At 37.2% G+C, this 19,151-nt stretch overlaps 1 pseudogene; it reads left to right on the top strand.

Moving 5' to 3' along the window:
• Positions 1-6,801: 6,801 nt before the first annotated feature.
• On the top strand, positions 6,802-7,708 carry LOC131760380 (olfactory receptor 8B12-like; annotated as a pseudogene).
• The last annotated feature ends 11,443 nt before the right edge of the window (positions 7,709-19,151 follow it).

Raw genomic sequence — 19,151 nt, 5'->3', positions numbered from 1 at the left:
ATTGAATTATATTTTTTATTATTTGTTCTGTTCCCTTGCTTTGGTTTACTCCATTGTGGCTCCTAATCACCATAGATAAGATATTCTTTGCCTTGTGTCTGCATTTGTTACTTCCCATTCATTCTCTTAGTTTATTTTTTCTTCTTCTTTTCATCTGTTTTTCTCACCTTCTAATTTCTTAAAGTATTATCTGTTGTGTTTAGTTACTCTTCTATTATTCTAATTCGGTTTAATTCCCTAAATCATTTTTTCTTTTATTCCTAGTAATTTCCTGAGTTATTATGTAATTATTGATTTTTCTAATTCTGAGTTTTGTTACTCTTTCATACCTTGTATCATTTTAAAATGTGTTTTAACTCATTTTGATAGAATGTAATAGGATTCATTCATCATGGGCATGTGCTATGGACTGAATTGTGTTCTTTCCATAAGCCATCCACTGTAAACATTTAAAAACTGGACAAAGTATATAAAATAACTGTTTTTAGACGTTGGACAACAGGTGATGCTAAATTATGATCTAAGACAGAAGAGGAACATATGAGGTGAGTCCTATATTCACCCTGACTCTTTGTCAGGAGAGACTTTCTATATCATAGCCCAAAGAAGATATATGCCAACAGAGCACAGCATTTTTTTGTGAGTTGAGAAGAAGCAGACTAGAGTTTTGGGAGGCTGAAGTAGGTGGAATGGGTAGTAAAGTATATTGAAGCCACAGAGAAAGAACTCCAAGAATTTGTATATGGGTCCTTGTGTCTTTGTCTAAGCTTTGACAAATGCATAAGCTATGCATTTCTAACATAAAACTCAATGAAGCTGGGCAAAGTATAAATCTTTGGAAAGTTTAAGTTAAATAATTATCAGAGCTTATACAGGACTGTGTGATGTTTGTGTTCCATCCAGCCAGTGAGGAGATCTCCTTGAACACCTGTAGCATTCCCTAGAGAGACAAGGTTTATGTCTTAACATTAGGGCTAAATGAGTTCTAGAATAAAAGCTATACGTCATATGTACTAACGAAACTCAAATAAACCTCAAAAACACCAAGACAATCTACGAGTAGTTTAACTGGCTGCCAAAACAAACTTTAAAATATTTTAAAGAAACAAAAAACAATTAAGAGAGTCAACAATATACAGCATCCTATCAAAATTACTAGACATTCAGATAAGCAGGAAAATGTGTAAGAAAGGCAGGAGAAAATATGTATAAATAGAAATATCACATCTGATGAAATTAAGACAAGAATTTTAAAACAACTATTATTAAGTTATTCAAGGATTTAAATGAAAATGTGAATATAATGAAAAGAAAAATGGAAAATACAAAAAAGAATGAAATAGTACTTTTAGAGATAAAAAATTTCTGCTGTACAATGAAGTGAATCAGCTATATTTATACCTATATCCCCTCCCTCTTGACCTCCTTCCCACCCACCCCCATCCCACCCATCTAGGTCATCACAGGGAACTGAGCTGAGCTCCCTGGGCTATATAGCAGGTTCCCACTAGCTGTCTATTTTATACATGCTAGTGTATTTATGTCAAACCTAACCTCCCAATTCATCCCACCCCCACCCCGTGTCCACATGTCCATTCTTTACATTTATGTCTCTATTCTTGCCCTACAAATAGGTTCATCTGTACCTTTTTTCTAGATTCCACATATATGCATTAATATATGATATTTGTTTTTCTCTTTCTGGCTTACTTCACTCTGTATGACAGACTCTAGGTCCATCCACATCTCTACAAATGACCTCATGAAAATGCTTCAAGGTAGTATATTCAATATCATCTAACATCAAACATCATGCACCGAAATATTAAGTGATTATTTATGAGTGGATGGCTTTTATTTTCTACTTCATGTTAATATATATCTTATAATTTTTCTAAAATATCAATGCAGTACTTGTAAGAAATAAATTGTTAAAATGCATTACTTTCAGCAAGTTCTACCATTATTATTAAAAAACAATTCATGGTATATATTATTTTATTAAATAAATATAATTTATTATAGCAATAGTAATAACTAATGAAACTGGTTTCAGAATGGGTTAGGACATAAGGCAGAGAATTCAATTTTAAAACTTTACACAAGCAGTAGAAACAGAAAAAGATGAACAGGGCCACATATTATGATATTATGATGAAATGCCAAACAGGATTAGTATCTCTATGGCTTGAGAGAGAACAACAGAGAGGAGAGGCACAACTCATATCTGATTAAGTTTTCAAGCTCAGGGAAGCAGGAGCAGGATGACGGAAACGGAAAAATAAGAAGGGGGTAGGGTACGGTAATAAGGAACATCTATAATGTATTCATCACTGATAGGTAGGTACTGAGTGTTAGCGTACCACAAAGCTATAGGATTAAAAATTTTCCCTGAAGAAGCTTTTAACCTAGTTGGGGTTTATGGAATACAGTCTTGAAAAACCCAATGAATAGTAAGCTGTATCGGCAGACTAAAGACAGTAAAAGTTATATGGAAAAATAAGTGAATACACTTGCAAGAGAATGACTTAGTTCAAGGTTATTTTTCGAGTTTTTTCCCCCTTGGACTTTGGTAACATTATTTATCCCTTACTCTTGACATTTTCCCTACTTTTGGCCTATGTGACATTTTATAGACTCAGCTAATATTTACTAAGTGAATATTCACTGGAGTAAAATTTAACCATCACAAATATTTGCAAGTTTGGTACTGTTATCCCATTTTTTAGATTGGGACGCCGAGTCTTAATTAGGTTAAGTGACTTACTCAGGTTTGCCAGGACATAAAGAATATGGTTGGGGTTTAATTCTAGGTTTGTTTTCTCCAGTTCTTGCTCTTAACCACTAAGTTTGCCTTATTTTGACATTTCCCTGGTCAATTTTCTTTTCCCATTATCTGTGTGTTGGCACTTTTGGAAGGTTGTATTTAATTTGCTGTTGTCTTTAAACTCCCCTCCTTGAAGCAATTTTCCCCTTTTTCTGTAATCATCTCTATTCAGATGATTCCCCGAATTGTATCTTAATCCCTTTCATTCAATCTGAGTTTCAATTATTTTCTACTTTCTTTTTGCCGTTTCCTTATTTTTCCATTTCCTGCTTCCCTGAGCTTGAAAACTTAATCAGATATGAGTTGTGTCTCTTCCTCACTGTTGTTCTCTCTCAAGCCATAGAGACACTAAATCCTGTTTGGCATTTCATCATAATATGTGGCCCTGTTCATCTTTTTCTGTTTCTACTGCTTGTGTAAAGTTTTAAAATTGATTTCTCTGCCTTCTGTTCTAGCCTATTCTGAAACCAATGTCACCCAAAGATACAGTTATTAGTATTATTATGATAAAGTTTATTTTTTAATAAAGTAACATAAATATATAAATTGTTTTTAAATAATGATAATAATGAATTAGCTTCTTTTTGTATCTTCTTTGTGCCAGAAGGTGCATCATTTACTCATTAAAACAACACTTTGAGTTGTGGTTATTTTACTAATTTTAAGATAAAAGTTTGGAAACTCAGAGAAAGGCTAAACAAATTTCTGAAGATCACATAGCTACTAGGTAGTAGAACCAGGGTTTGTGCTGACGTCTACCAGATTCCAAAATTCATGCTCTGATTACTTCTCATTCAACTAGGATATATTTCAGAGTGAAAGAAAACTACTAATTTTTCTGGGACAATAAGCACAAATTGGGACTGTCCTAGAAAACCAGGACTTAGAATCTAGCCTTATGCATTCTACTTTCTACTTCCTAACCATTGGTGATACCCAGATAAATAATGGAGCGGTGGAAAAGACAGCTACTTTTGCAGAAAGGAAAATGTGTTCATCCTTGCTCTCAGTGAGTTCAGGGATGACCACAGGATGGCCTCTTGGAAATATCCAGAAAAAGTCTGGATACACAGGAAAGGAACTTAATAGAGAAATGAAAACTAAAGACACAAATTTGAGAGCCATTTACATGGAGGGACCGTTGAAGCCATGAAACAAATGAGCTCATAGAGAATTTAAGAAAACAAAACAGCATAAAAGGTTAAGAACTGAACCCTGGGAAATATAAAATACCAAGGGACAGACATAGGAAGAAGAGCTTACAAGGGCGATGGCACTATTAGACTGTAAGCTTCCTTCTGGCATGCATCGTGTTTTCTTGCATCCCTGAACCTCACATATTACGTCGTCAAATACATTTATTAAAAACAATTTAACATTAACTATTATACAGGCCCATATGACTACTGAAAGATGAATTTAATTCTATCTACTTTCTCAGGAGCTAATGGAGACTATTTGACATGAAGCCCACTCAGATGCCATCTTTCCTTTCTGGTCAGGTTTGTGCTTCTTATCGAAGCTGGGAATCCTACGATAGGTAGGGATTGGTTTGGGACCATACTTGTACAACTCCGATGGACTACGAGAAGTCTGACAGCTAAGGCACATGCATGAGACGTATTCACAGAGACATTTTATCATATGTAAATCTTCACATGCCCTGTAATGTTTTATGTATAATATATAATTTAATTTAGAAATAAATAGAAGAAAGTCATTTCTCAGAGATTCAAGTTTTGGAAAGGTGACAGTACTATACAAATAGAAAAACAAAACAGGTTATTTTTTTGCTTTTGCTTTCACTTTCTGCTTGTACTGAAGCAAGGCATCAGGTAACATGGCTTTAGAGAAACCCTGCTTAAGATGCATTTGGAAATAGGGTTGCCCTGGCAACTGTCTCTGAAGTAACAAAATCCCCTAAGAGCTTTCTGAGAACCCCCTAAAGTCTTCTTTGTACTTGGAACTCAAGGAGAGCCTATTTTAATTTCATTTTAGTGAATTATCTTTCTTAATTTTTAACTTTTGTGCAGTGGGACTGAGATTCATTAGGGTTACTTTGGGACATGGAAAATTCTAAATGTATACCAAAAAGATGAGGCACCATCACTGCGGAGTCTTAGCTGAGGGTAAGCAGGTCCTCACTGATGTATGTACACAGACTCATAAACATACACAGGCCCGAGTGCAGTGATTTTAGTTAGACTTGATTGAAGGAGACAGACTTCTGCCTTTATATTTTGATTTCATGACTTTTGCAGGAGGACTTCTGCCATTAACCCAGGACCAAAAACCTCTCTAATCCACCAGCACACCAAACCTCAAATTTCCCCACATCAAGATTTATTTCTTGGCTATGAACTCTGTCGTCCTTAATATATAAAAGCCCCTGGTAAGGGGTGTAGAGCACAAGTTGCATCTTTAGCCCCTATTTGAATGAAGTTCCTTCCTGAGAACTATTTGAGAACGTGTGCAATTTATAGTAGCCAGAACTGATGTCTAGAGACAAACTGGGTGCCATCAGTAACACACATTAAGTTCTTTTAAGAAGCCCAGCAACGTCCCTGGCCCCTATGAAGTTTAGAGCTGGACAGACCAGAGTCTGACTTAAGATTCTGGAACCTACAAGCTGTGTGTGTGTCTCCTTTTAAAGTGAGGATTAATAGGTCTAGCCTATTAATAGGTTGTTGTGAGGAATTAATGAGATAAAATTATTTGTGAATTGCTTTGGATCCTTTGTATGAGGGTCCTGGGTCAGATACAGTGTTTAGTTCACGGTAAGTGCTCAAAACAAAGTAGCAAGAATTATTTTTCCCACATTGCTTTGCCCTTAAATGTGCTTAAAAAATGTAAACCCTGTAAAGGAATAGGCCATTAAAAGCTGTGTCAAGCATTATCAAAGATGTAAATAAACATTTCTTCTTCCTTAGGGAAGGTGGTCTCTGGAGCAGTGATCTTGAGGGAGTCCCTTGTAACTAGGTCAACTGAGATCTCTAATCCAGAATAAAACTCTTTAGTCTCCTGTTATCCATGTGCATTAGGAAAGGACGCTGTTTCATCCCTGGAAGCTGGACAGAGGCTTGGGGCAAAGCCACAATCAGAGATCTTGTTCTTCTGCTCAGCAAGAGAATCAAGATAAACTAGAGGTTTTGATCCTTAAAGTAGAAGCAGAAGCAGAGGCCTCTGAGCTCCGAGTTTTCACCTTCTTTTCACCAGGGCATTTGAGTCTCCGTGAAGGAGGTGGATGAGAGCCAGCAGAGCACAGCACTGAGACTCCAAACAGAAGGAGGGTGAGTGCCTGCCTGACCTGGTATGTCCTATAGCAGAGTGGGTACAAGATCAACCGCTGTGAAGCAGACCACCTGAGTTCATTCACCTTCTGCTGAAACTCAGGAACACTGGGTTTCATGCAAGTCACTTAAACCCAGTGTCCTCATCTGTCATAGGGGGATAATCACAATGACACACAGCATCTAGATCAATGTCTATCCCATAGTTAGTGCTCAGTAAGTGTTCCTTTTTCTTAAAGTTAATTAATAACTGTACATTATGACTCCATTATTATTGTCACATAATAATTCCATAGCCATTCCAGCCAAAGACCCTGGGCACACAACCTCATCTTCTTGCTCTGCTGAGTTCTGGCCCCAAGGTGGAAGGTCTAGGCAGGGTTGAATGGCTTCCATGTCTCAAGAGTCACCCTAGAGAAGGGCTTACATACCTGACCAAGGGCTGTAGAATGGAGGAAGTGCACTGAACGGACCCTTACTCTGTAGGTAAATTTCACCCACAGGTTACTAGGATGGTTCAAGGTACTTGGGGACCATGAAAAGAGAGACACAGGTATGATGAAATGCCATCTTCTTGAAGTTCAAAAATCTCTCTGTTCAAATGCCATTCTCAAGAAGGGTTTTTTTCCCCTCTTTTTTTCTGAACAACACTTCGTTTTCCCTCACAGACTCTCCTAGAGGAGAATGGCTGCAGATAACATCTCCTCTGTGACAGAGTTTATCCTCTCAGGCTTAACAAACCAGCCAGGACTCCAGATCCGCTCTTCTTCTTGTTTCTAGGTTTCTACATGGTCACCATAGTGGGGAACCTGGGATTGATAACCTTGATTGCACTGAATTCTCACCTTCATATTCCCATGTACTTTTTCCTCTTCAACTTGTCCTTCACCGACTTTAGTTTCTCTACTGCCATCATCCCCAAAATGCTGACAAGTTTTGTCCCAAAGAAGAACATCATTACCTATGCAGGGTGTATGACTCAGCTCTTTTTCTTTTGTTTTTTTTGTCTTTTCTGAATCCTTCGTCCTCTCAGCGATGGCATATGACCGCTATGTCGCCATCTGTAAACCACTGGTGGACACGGTCACTATGTCTCCTCAGGTGTGTTTATTCCTTTTGTTGGGGTTCTATGGGATGGGGGTTTTTGGGGCTGTGGCTCATACAGGAAATATGGTATTTCTGACCTTTTGTGCTGACAACCTTGTCAATCACTATATGTGTGACATCATTCCCTTCCTTGAGCTCTCCTGCAACAGCTCTTACATAAACGTACTAGTTGTCTTTATTGCTGTGACTACTGGCATTGGGGTGCCTTTTGTTGCCATTTTTCTCTCTTATGGTTTTCATTCTTTTCAGCATTTTCCACATTAGCTCCACTGAGGGAAGGTCCAAAGCCTTCAGTACTTGCAGTTCCCACATAATTGCAGTTTCTCTTTTCTTTGGGTCAGGAGCTTTTATGTACCTCAAATCACCTTCTATTTCACCTCTTGACCAGGGGAAAGTGTCCTCCGTATTCTATACCATTGTTGTGCCCATGTTCAACCCATTAATCTATAGCCTGAGGGGTCTTCTCTGGTGGCGCAGTGGTTGAGAGTCCGCCTGCCGATGCAGGGGACGCGGGTTCGTGCCCCGGTCCGGGAAGATCCCACGTGCCACGGAGCGGCTGGGCCCGTGAGCCATGGCCGCTGCGCCTGCGCGTCCGGAGCCTGTGCTCCGCAACGGGAGAGGCCACAACAGGGAGAGGCCCGCGTACCACAAAAAAAAAAAAAAAAAAAAAAAAAATCTATAGCCTGAGGAATAAGGACGTCAAATTTGCCCTGAAGAAAACCTTGGGCAGAATAACCTTCTCTTCAAGAAATATTAGAAATAGGACCCAAGAATTTTTTACTGGAGTGTTTATTATTATTACTATTACTATTGTTGTTGTTATTATTTGGTGTGGACTCCAAGCTCCACTGCTTCCTTTCTATTCTATACATAGAGGAGATTTTAACTCTTTCCCAAGTGGATTTATCCTCCTTCACCCTCATTTCCCAACTCTTTCTTCTTTATTTTACAAAAGAAGTTTGTACTATTGAACGGGACTTAGGAATCATTTAATCCAGTGCCTTTATATAATACAACACACTTTGGAGACTCAGAAATGTTTGTATGTTGCCCAAGAACATAAAACTACCTGGTGCCAAAGCTGGGACTGAAATCCCAGCTTGAACTCCAATCCAGTTTGTTTTCCCTTATGCCATGTTTTCTTGCCTCATGTCTTTCTTGGAAGATTCTATTTCACATGTTTGTTGACCTAGCACATTGAATTTATGAATATATTCATAGTAATTTCATGCTACTTTTCACAGGATAATTTTGATATATCATATTTTGTAAGAGAGTAGGAGGTGAAAAACTTTGTTGAGTTGGCCTTGGCAAAATGACAAGATCAGTTCTGATGGATTTTGTAGTGTGTAAGTGGGAAGTATGTTAGGTTTCAGACAGATGCAAGTATGGTGACCTTTGACTTGGTGGATGGAGCCCTAGGGACATAGTTTAGTGAATTAGAACTTCCAGGTGAGAGAAATATAATTTTATGGGCTATAAAGATATGGGGTGGAAGTATATATTATTTCAAGACTAATGAGTCAGAATTTGGAGTTTTATTTCAAGGGTTACCTTGGTTGTGGCCCAGGTAATTGGGAGCTGAACTATCCAATACAGTAGTCACTAGCCATATATGGTATCAAGCACTTGAAATGTGATCATCCGAATTGAGACAGTGTAAGTGTGCAATGTAAGTGTAAAATACACACTGGATCTTTGAAGAATTAAGATGAAAACTAATGTAAATAAGCTCCTTGATAACTTTTTATAATGATTACATACTGAAATCACACTTTCGATCTATTGTTAAATAAAACATATCGTTAAAATGAATTTATCTGTTTAGTTTTTTAACAAATCTACCTGAAAGTTTCCAATCATATAGGTGGCTTGCATTCTATTTTTATTGGATGACACTGGTCTGGAGGATGTAACAGAGCAATTGTTGTTGTTGTGGGTTCACATTTAGTTATCAGGGCAGCACCGAGCTATTGCTTATTAGGAGAGGCAATTGCTATTGAATTTTCAGGCACTGCCCATTTCCAGGACATTCTAATAATGAGGCATATGGGAAAGGGATGTTGAACTCAGGATAAGTTTATAAATACACAGTATTATGTAATGGAAAATATAGCTTTATATAAAAAAATCAAAAGAAAAAATCTTTGGTCTAAACTCATCATTAGTGGTAAAATTTCTTTGAGAACAATGACGAGTGAAGTGCTAGGGAAATATCTTTACTTATCAATTTTTCCTTAGGAAAGTTCTTCTATTAGGAAATAAGGGAAGTTTGGATAAATGTTTAGTTTTCCCCTTTGATTCTGTTCAATGTTGCTTCAATGAAAAGAACAAGCATACAGAGAAGGACTGTACTTTATTTTTTTTTTTTTTTATTTTTTATTTTTTTGTGGTACGTGGGCCTCCCACTGTTGTGGCCTCTCCCGTTGTGGAGCACAGGCTCCGGACGCACAGGCTCAGTGACCATGGCTCACGGGCCCAGCCGCTCCACGGCATGTGGGATCTTCCCGGACCAGGGCTCGAACCCGTGTCCCCTGCATCGGCAGGCGGACTCTCAACCACTGCGCCACCAGGGAAGCCCGAGGACTGTACTTTAGATGAGACTGAATAGATCCTTGAATTCAGGGGACCTAGAATTTAGGAGTGGTTTTGTATATTAGGTAGGCAGTATAACGTAGGTAATGAAAGAAAACAGAAACCTCTAAAAACGTCTGTAGTCTAACTTTCATGTAGTAAAGTGCACAAATCTTAAGTGTATAGATTATTGAACTTTTGCATATCTATATATAACCACAACTTAGATCAAGATGTAAAACTTTTCCATCCACATTAGAAGGTGTCCTCTTTCTCTTTTCCAGTAAAAACGACCTGCCCTCAACAACTTCCCCCCACCCCAAGAGCTATCCACTACTCCTTTATTATCATAGATTAATATTTGAACTTCATCTAAACATGTGCTCTATTGTATCTGGCTTCTTTTCCTCAGCATGAAGTCTGTGATATTCACCTATTCTGTTGCATTGGATAGATCCTTATTTTTTAAGGCTGTGTAGTATTCCATTATATGAATATACAATTATTTAGTCTGTTAATGAACAGATAGTCTCAAGTTTTTCCCTATTATTAATAAAGTTTCTATAAACATTTTTGAACATGTATTTTGATTAAAATAGGCAAATATTTCTTTTGGATGTGTACTTAGATGTGGATTTTCTGGATAATAGAGTAGGCATATATTTAGATTTTGTAAATACTCTCAAACTGTTTTCAAAAATATTTAGGTCAGTTTACACTGCTATCAACAATGTCCAAGGGCTTCCCCGGTGGCGCAGTGGTTGAGAGTCCGCCTGCCGATGCAGGGGACACGGGTTCGTGCCCCGGTCTGGGAAGATTCCACATGCCGCAGAGCGGCTGGGCCTGTGAGCCATGGCTGCTGAGCCTGCGCATCCGGAGCCTGTGCTCCACAATAGGAGAAGCCACAACAGTGAGAGGCCCGTGTACCCCCAAAAAAACCCCACAAAAAACCAAAACAACAATGTCCAAGACTTTCAGTTTCTCTGCATCCTCATTAACACTTAATATTTTTATTTTATCCATTCTGGTGTTGTAGCAGACTGCCTTTTTGTTTTAATTTTCATTTTCCTGATGGGTAATGATGTTGAGCACCTTTTAATATGTTTATTGGCTATTTCGATATCTTCTTTTGTAATTATTCAAGTATTTTTCCCATTTGAGAAACAGGATTGTTAGTTGTATTCCTTTGGAGGAATTTTAAAAATTCTACATATAATCCATATACATGCATGTGTGTATGTATATGTACTTGTATGTATAACATATATGTATATACAGGTAATACATACATGTATACACACATACCTTTTTCTCTACCTCTACCTCTATCTCCATCTCTCTCTATTTTCTTCCAGACCATGTCTCACTTATTCTTAATGGTATCTTTTGATAGCAGATATTCCTATCTTTCATGAAGTTTGATTTATCAACTTTGCCTTTTATGGTTAGTGCTGCATTTTAAGAGATCTTTTACTATTCTTCCTGAAGCTAGAGGAAGAGGAATGTGAAGGGGTATGAGTGAGAAAGAAGACATAGCAAACCCATGGTGGCTTTGGCTCTGTCAAAATTTTGGTCCCCTTATTCTGGCTTAACCCTATGCTTATATTATCTCTACCTCTATTTGGTTGATGCTTTGCAGGGGCAGAACACTTGAGGCATGAAGGTGCCAGGGTTGCAAGTATTTTCAATTTAGTAAACATGTATTTGTTTATGTATTTTTTATGTTTTAAAAAGGGTTTTAAGGAGATATAATTAATATACAATTAACTAAAAATATTTAAACTGTAATTTTGATAAATTTTGACATATGTATACACTCATGAAACCATCACAACAATCTTGTCCCCTTGAGAACTCTTCCATTTGCCCCACTCTTCCTAGGTAACCACTGCTTTCTTTCGTTTTCATTCTCAAGATTTTATATAAACGAGACTGTACAGTATTCATTTTTGTCTGGTTTCTATCACTTGGTTCAAGTACTCTGAGATTCTTCCATGTTGTTACATCTACCAATAATTATTTGTTGTTGCTGAGTAGTGTATCCAATGAGTGAATGGATGTACTACTACTACTACTACTACTACTACTACTACTACTGTTACTACTGTTACTACTACTACTACTGGTATATATGGATACACTAATACCATTTGTTTATCCTTTACACTGTTAATGGCCATTTGGGTTGTTTCCAGTTTGGGCTATTACAAAAAAAACTATTATGAACATTCATGTACAAGTCTTTGTATGAACATATCCTTTCATTTCTCTTGAGTAATACATAGGTGTGGAATGGTGAAATCATACGATACATATATGTTTAATTTTTTTTTTTTTAATACCGAACTGTTTTCCAAAGTGACTGTGCCATCTTAACACTCCCACAAACAGTGTTTGCGATTTTCAGTTCCTCCACATCTTCACCAATATTTGGTATGGTCCACTTTTTAATTGAACACATTTTAACAGGTGTGTAATGGTATCTCAATGTGGTTTAATTTGCATTTCCCTAATGACTAATGATGATGAGCATCTTTCCATGTGGTCATTTGTTATCCATAAATCTTCTTTGGTGAAATGTCTATCCAACATTTTTGCCCATTTTTTAAAAAGTAGCTTATTTACTTTTTATCATTGAGATTGCAAGGTTCTTTACATATTTTAAATTCAAGTCCTTTACCAAATATGAGATTTTCAAATAGTCCATGGCTTGTCTTTTCATTCTATTCACAAAAGATCTTAATATTAGTGAAGCCCAATTTATCACTTTTTTCTTTTATGAATTGTAGCTTTGTTCTTATATCCAAAAATGTTTTGCTTAAGACAGGATCATAGACATTTTCTCCCATATATTTTCTTCTGGAAGTTGTATAGGTTTTTACATTTGGGTCTATAAGTCATTTTCAGTTAATTTTTGTATATAGTGTGAAGTATGGATTGAAGGTGTTTTGTTTTGGTTTTTTTGTTGTTGTTTGTTTGTGTTGTGCTAGGCGGGCCTCTCACTGTTGTGGCCTCTCCCATTGCGGAGCACAGGCTCCGGATGCGCAGGCTCAGCGGCCATGGCTCACAGGCCCAGCCACTCCGCGGCCATGTGGGATCTTCCCAGACCGGGGCATGAACCCGAGTCCCCTGCATCGGCAGGCGGATTCCCAACCAATGCGCCACCAGGGAAGCCCTTGAAGGTTTTTTTGGTGTGTGTTTTTGCACAAAAAATGTTCAGTCATTGTTCTTTTACCTATTTAAAAATCAATTAATTCTATTTGCGTGTGCATGTGTTTCTGTTCTCTATATTCTGTTCCTTTTATCTGTTTATTTTGATGCCAATACCATAGAGTTTTGATTATTGTAGCTTTACAATAATTTTTGAAATCAGTAAATGTAGGACCTCTACCTTCATTCAGCTTTTTCAAATTTGTTTCGGCTACTTTATTTTTTTTAATTTTTAATTTAATTTAATTTTTTTATACAGCAGGTTCATATTAGTCATCAATTTTATACACATCACTGTATACATGTCACTCCCAATTGCCCAATTCATCACACCACCACCCCACCACCCGCTGCTTTCCCCACTTGGTGTCCATGTTTGTGCTCTACCTCTGTGTTTCAATTGCTGCCCTGCAAAGTGGTTCATCTGTACCATTTTTCTATGTTCCACATATATGCATTAATATATGATATTTGTATTTCTCTTTCTGACTTACTTCACTCTGTATGACAGTCTCTAGATCCATCCACGTCTCAACAAATGACCCAATTTCGTTCCGTTTTAAGGCTGAATAATATTCCATTGTATATATGCACCACGTCTTCTTTATCCATTCGTCTGTCGATGGGCATTTAGGTTGCTTCCATGACCTGGCTATCATAAATAGTGCTGCAATGAACATTGGGGTGCATGTGTCTTTTTGAATTATGGTTTTCTCTGGGTATATGCCCAGGAGTGGGATTGCTGGATCATATGGTAATTCTATTTTAGTTTTCTAAGGAACCTCCATACTGTTCTCCATAGTGGCTGTGTCAATTTACATTCCCACCAACAGTGCAAGAGGGTTCCCTTTTCTCCACACCCTCTCCAGCATTTGTTGTTTGTAGATTTTCTGATGATGCCCATTCTAACTGGTGTGAGGTGATACCTCATTGTAGTTTTGATTTGCATTTCTGTAATAATTAGTGATGTTGGGTAGCTTTTCATGTGCTTCTTGGCCATCTGTATGTCTTCTTTGGAGAAATGTCTATTTAGGTCTTCTGCCCATTTTTTGATTGGGTTGTTTGTTTTCTTAATATTGAGCTGCATGAGTTGTTTATATATTTTGTAGATTAATCCTCTGTCAGTTGATTCATTTGCAAATATTTTCTCCCATTCTCAGGGTTGCCTTTTCCTCTTGTTTATGGTTTCCTTTGTTGTGCAAAGGCTTTTAAGTTTCAATAGGTCTCATTTGTTTATTTTTGTTCTTATTTCCATTACTCTAGGAGCTGGATCAAAAAAGATCTTGCTGTGATTTATGTCAAAGAGTGTTGTTCCTATGTTTTCCTCTAAGAGTTTTATAGTGTCCGGTCTTACATTTAGGTCTCTGATCCATTTTGAGTTTATTTTTGTGTATGGTGTTAGGGAGTGTTCTAATTTCATTCTTTTACATGTAGCTGTCCAGTTTTCCCAGCACCACTTATTGAAGAGACTGTCTTTTCTCCATTGTATATCCTTGCCTCCTTTGTCATAGATTAGTTGACCATAGGTGTGTGGTTTATCTCTGGGCTTTCTATCTTGTTCCACTGATGTATGTTTCTGTTTTTGTGTCAGTACCATATTGTCTTGATTACTGTAGCTTTATAGTATAGTCTGAAGTCAGGTAGTCTGATTCCTCCAGCTCCGTTTTTTTCCCTCAAGACTGTTTTGTCTATTCAGTGTCTTTTGTGGCTCCATACAAATTTTAAGATTTTTTGTTCTAGTTCCGTAAAAAATGCCATTGGTAATTTGATAGGGATTGCATTGAATCTGTAGATTTCTTTGGATAGTATAGTCATTTTGACAATATTGATTCTTCCAATCCAAGAACATGGTATATCTCTCCATCTGCTGAGATATTGGTATCATCTTTAATTTCTATCATCAGTGTCTTATAGTTTTCTGCATACAGGTCTTTTGTATCCCTAGGTAGGTTTATTCCTAGGTATTGTATTCTTTTTGTTGCAGTGGTAAATGGGAGTGTTTCCTTAATTTCTCTTTCAGATTTTTCACCATTAGTGTATAGGAATGCAAGAGATTTCTGTGCATTAATTTTGTATCCTGCAACTTTACCAAATTCATTGGTTAGCTCTAGTAGTTTCCTGGTGGCATCTTTAGGATTCTCTATGTATAATATCATGTCATCTGCAAACAGTGACACTTTTACTTCTTCTTTTCCAATTTGTATTCCTTTTATTTCTTTTTCTTCTCTGATTGCAGTGGCTAGGACTTCCAAAACTATGTTGAATAATAGTGGCAAGAGTGGACATCCTTGTCTTTTTCCTGATCTTAGAGGAAGTGCTTTCAGTTTTTCACCATTGAGAATGATGTTTGCTGTGAGTTTGTCGTATATAGCCTTTATTATGTTGAGGTAGGTGTCCTCTATGTCCACTTTCTGCAGAGTTTCTGTCATAAATGGGTGTTAAATTTTGTCAAGAGCTTTTTCTGCATCTATTGAGACGATCACATGGTTTTTATTATTCAATTTGTTAATATGGTGTATCACATTGATTGATTTGCATATATTGAAGAATACTTGCATCCGGGATAAATCCCACTTGTTCATGGTGTATGATCCTTTTAATGTGTTGTTGGATTCTGTTTGCTAGTATTTTGTTGAGGATTTTTGCGTCTATATTCAACAGTGATATTGGTCTGTAATTTTCTTCTTTTGTAGTATCTTTGTCTGGTTTTGGTACCAGGGTGACAGTGGCCTCATAGAATGAGTTTGGGAGTGTTCCTTCCTCTGCAATTTTTTGGGAGAGTTTGAGAAGGATGGCTGTTAGCTCTCCTTTAAATGTTTGACAGAATTCACCTGTGAAGCCATCTGGTCCTGGACTTTTGTTTGTTGGAAGATTTTTAATCACAGTTTCAATTTCATTGCTTGCGATTGGTATGTTCATATTTTCTATTTCTTCCTGGTTCAGTCTTGGATGGTTATACCTTTCTAAGAATTTGTCCATTTCTTCCAGGTTGTCCATTTTATTGGCATAGAGTTGCTTGTAGTAGTCTCTTAGGATGCTTTGTATTTCTGCGGTGTCTGTTGTAACCTGTCCTTTTTCATTTCTAATTTTATTGACTTGAGTCCTTGCCCTCTTTTTCTTGATGAGTCTGGCTAATGGCTTATCGATTTTGTTTATCTTCTCAAAGAACCACCTTTTAGTTTTATTGATCTTTGCTATTGTTTTCTTTGTTTCTATTTCATTTATTTCTGCTCTATTCTTTATGATTTCTTTCCTTCTGGCTAACTTTGGGTTTTGCTTGTTCTTCCTTCTCTAGTTCCTATAGGTGTAAGGTTAGATTGTTTATTTGAGATTTTTCTTGTTTCTTGATGTAGGCTTGTACAGCTATAAACTTCCCTCTTAGAACCGCTTTTGCTGCATCCTATAGGTTTTGGATCATCATGTTTTCATTGCCATTTGTCTCTAGGTATTTTTTGATTTCCTCTTTGATTTCTTCAGTGTTCTCTTTTTTATTTAGTAACGTATTGTTTAGCCTCCATGTGTTTGTGTTTTTTATGCTTTTTTCCCTGTACTTCATTTCTAATCTCATAGCATTGTGGTCAGAAAAGAGGCTTGATATGATTTCAATTTTCTTAAATTTACTGAGGCTTGATTTGGGACCCAAGATGTGATCTATCCTGGAGAATGTTCCATACACACTTGAGAAGAAAGTGTAATCTGCTGTTTTTGGATGGAATGTCCTATAAATATCAATTAAATCTATCTGGTCTATTGTGTCATTTAAAGCTTCTGTTTCCTTATTTATTTTCATTTTGGATGATCTGTCCATTGGTGTAAGTGAGGTGTTAAAGTCTCCCACTATTATTTTTTTTTTTTTTTTTTTTTTTTTTTTTTTTTTTTTGCGGTATGCGGGCCTCTCACTGCTGTGGCCTCTCCCGTTGCGGAGCACAGGCTCCGGACGCACAGGCCCAGCGGCCATGGCTCACGGGCTTAGTTGCTCCGCGGCATGTGGGATCCTCCCGGACCAGGGCACGAACCCGTGTCTCCTGCATCGGCAGGCGGATTCTCAACCACTGCGCCACCAGGGAAGCCCTCCCACTATTATTGTGTTACTGTCTAGTTCCTCTTTTAGAGCTCTTCGCAGTTGCCTTATATATTGAGGTGTTCCTGTGTTGGATGCCTATATATTTTTAATTGTTATATCTTCTTCTTGGATTGATCCCTTGATTGTTATGTAGTGTCATTCCTTGTCTCTTGTAACATTCTTTATTCTAAAGTCTATTTTATCTGATATGAGTATTTCTACTCCAGCTGTCTTTTGATCTCCATTTGCATGGAATACCTTTTTCCAGCCTCTCACTTTCATTCTGTATGTGTCCCTGGTCTGAAGTGGGTCTCTTGTAGACAGCATATATATGGGTTCTGTTTTTGTATCCATTCAGCAAGCCTGTGTCTTTTGGTTGGAGCATTTAATCCATTCACATTTATTATCTATATGTATGTTCCTATTACCATTTTCTTAACTGTTTGGGGTTTGTTTTTTTAGGTCCTTTTCTTCTCTTGTGTTTCCCACTTAGAGAAGTTCCTTTAGCATTTGTTGTAGAGTTGGTTTGGTGGTGCTGAATTCTCTTAGCTTTTGCTTGTCTGTAAAGCTTTTGCTTTCTCTATCGAATCTGAATGAGATCCTTGCCAGTAGAGTAATCTTGGTTGTAGGTTCTTCCCTTTCATCACTTTAAGTATATCATGCCACTCCCTTCTGGCTTGTAGAGTTTCTGCTGAGAAATCAGCTGTTAACCTTATGGGAGTTCCCTTGTATGTTATTTGTCATTTTCCCCTTGCTTTCAATAATTTTTCTTTGTCTTTAATTTTTGCCAACTTGATTACTATGTGTCTTGGCATGTTTCTCCTTGGGTTTATCCTGTATGGGACTCTCTGCACTTCCTGGACTTGGGTGGCTATTTCCTTTCCCATGTTAGGGAAGTTTTTGACTATAATCTCTTGAAATATTTTCCCTGGTCCTTTCTCTCTCTCTTCTCCTTCTGGGACCCCTATAATGTGAATGTTATGCATTTGATGTTGTCCCAGAGGTCTCTTAGGCTGTCTTCATTTCTTTTCATTCTTTTCTCTTTATTCTGTTCCTCAGCCATGAATTCCACCTTTCTGTCTTCCAGGTCACTTATCCGTTCTTCTGCCTCAGTTATTCTGCTATTGATTCCTTCTAGTGTAGTTTTCATTTCAGTTATTGTATTGTTCACCTCTGTTTGTTTGTTCTTTAATTCTTCTAAGTCTTTGTTAAACATTTCTTGCATCTTCTCAATCTTTGCCTCCATTCTTTTTCCAAGGTCCTGGATTATCTTCACTGTCATTATTCTGAATTCTTTTTCTGGAAGGTTGCCTATCTCCACTTCATTTAGTTGTTTTCCTAGGGTTTTATCTTGTTCCTTCATCTGGTACATAGCTCTCTGCCTTTTCATCTTGTCTCTCTTTCTGTGAATGTGGTTTTTGTTCCACAGGTTGCAGTATTGTAGTTTTTGCTTCTGCTGTCTGCCCTCTGGTGGGTGAGGCTATCTGTTTTGGTTATTTTAGGTTCTTTGAGTTTCCATATGAATTTCAGAATTGGCTTGTAAATTCCTACAAAAGAACCTGCTGAGATTTTTGACTGGGATTGTATGAAATCTGTGGATTCTTGGGGGAGAACTGACAATTACTTTCCCCTAAAATATATGGGAGGTCCAACTTTCCTACACTCCCTCCAACATAGTATATGCTCAAATTTTTTCAATTTTTCCAAACTGATAAATAATTTTAAAGTATTGTTATAATCTGCATTTCTCTAATAATTAGAAACATTGGAGATGTTTTCAGGTATTTAATGGCTGTTGGTATTAGTTCTTATATGGACTATCTTTTCACAACTTTCCCCCACTTTTCTATTGGATTATTATCTTCCCAATTTTTAGGAGGACTGTATATTAACTATATTAGCTTTTTGTCTGAGGTATAAATTGCATATATTTTTCCTCCCTATTTGTGACATGGCTGTTGACTTTCCTTATGATACTAAAATTTAAAATTGAAGATTTTAATCTGTTATTGATTCTGGTATTTTTATCATAGTTAGAAATATTTTCTCTCCTCTTAGGTTATAAAGAAATTCACTAATT

Source organism: Kogia breviceps, chromosome 7 (genome assembly GCF_026419965.1).
Source record: "Kogia breviceps isolate mKogBre1 chromosome 7, mKogBre1 haplotype 1, whole genome shotgun sequence".
NCBI lineage: Eukaryota > Metazoa > Chordata > Mammalia > Artiodactyla > Physeteridae > Kogia > Kogia breviceps.
This window is presented reverse-complemented; position numbering and strand designations above follow the sequence as displayed.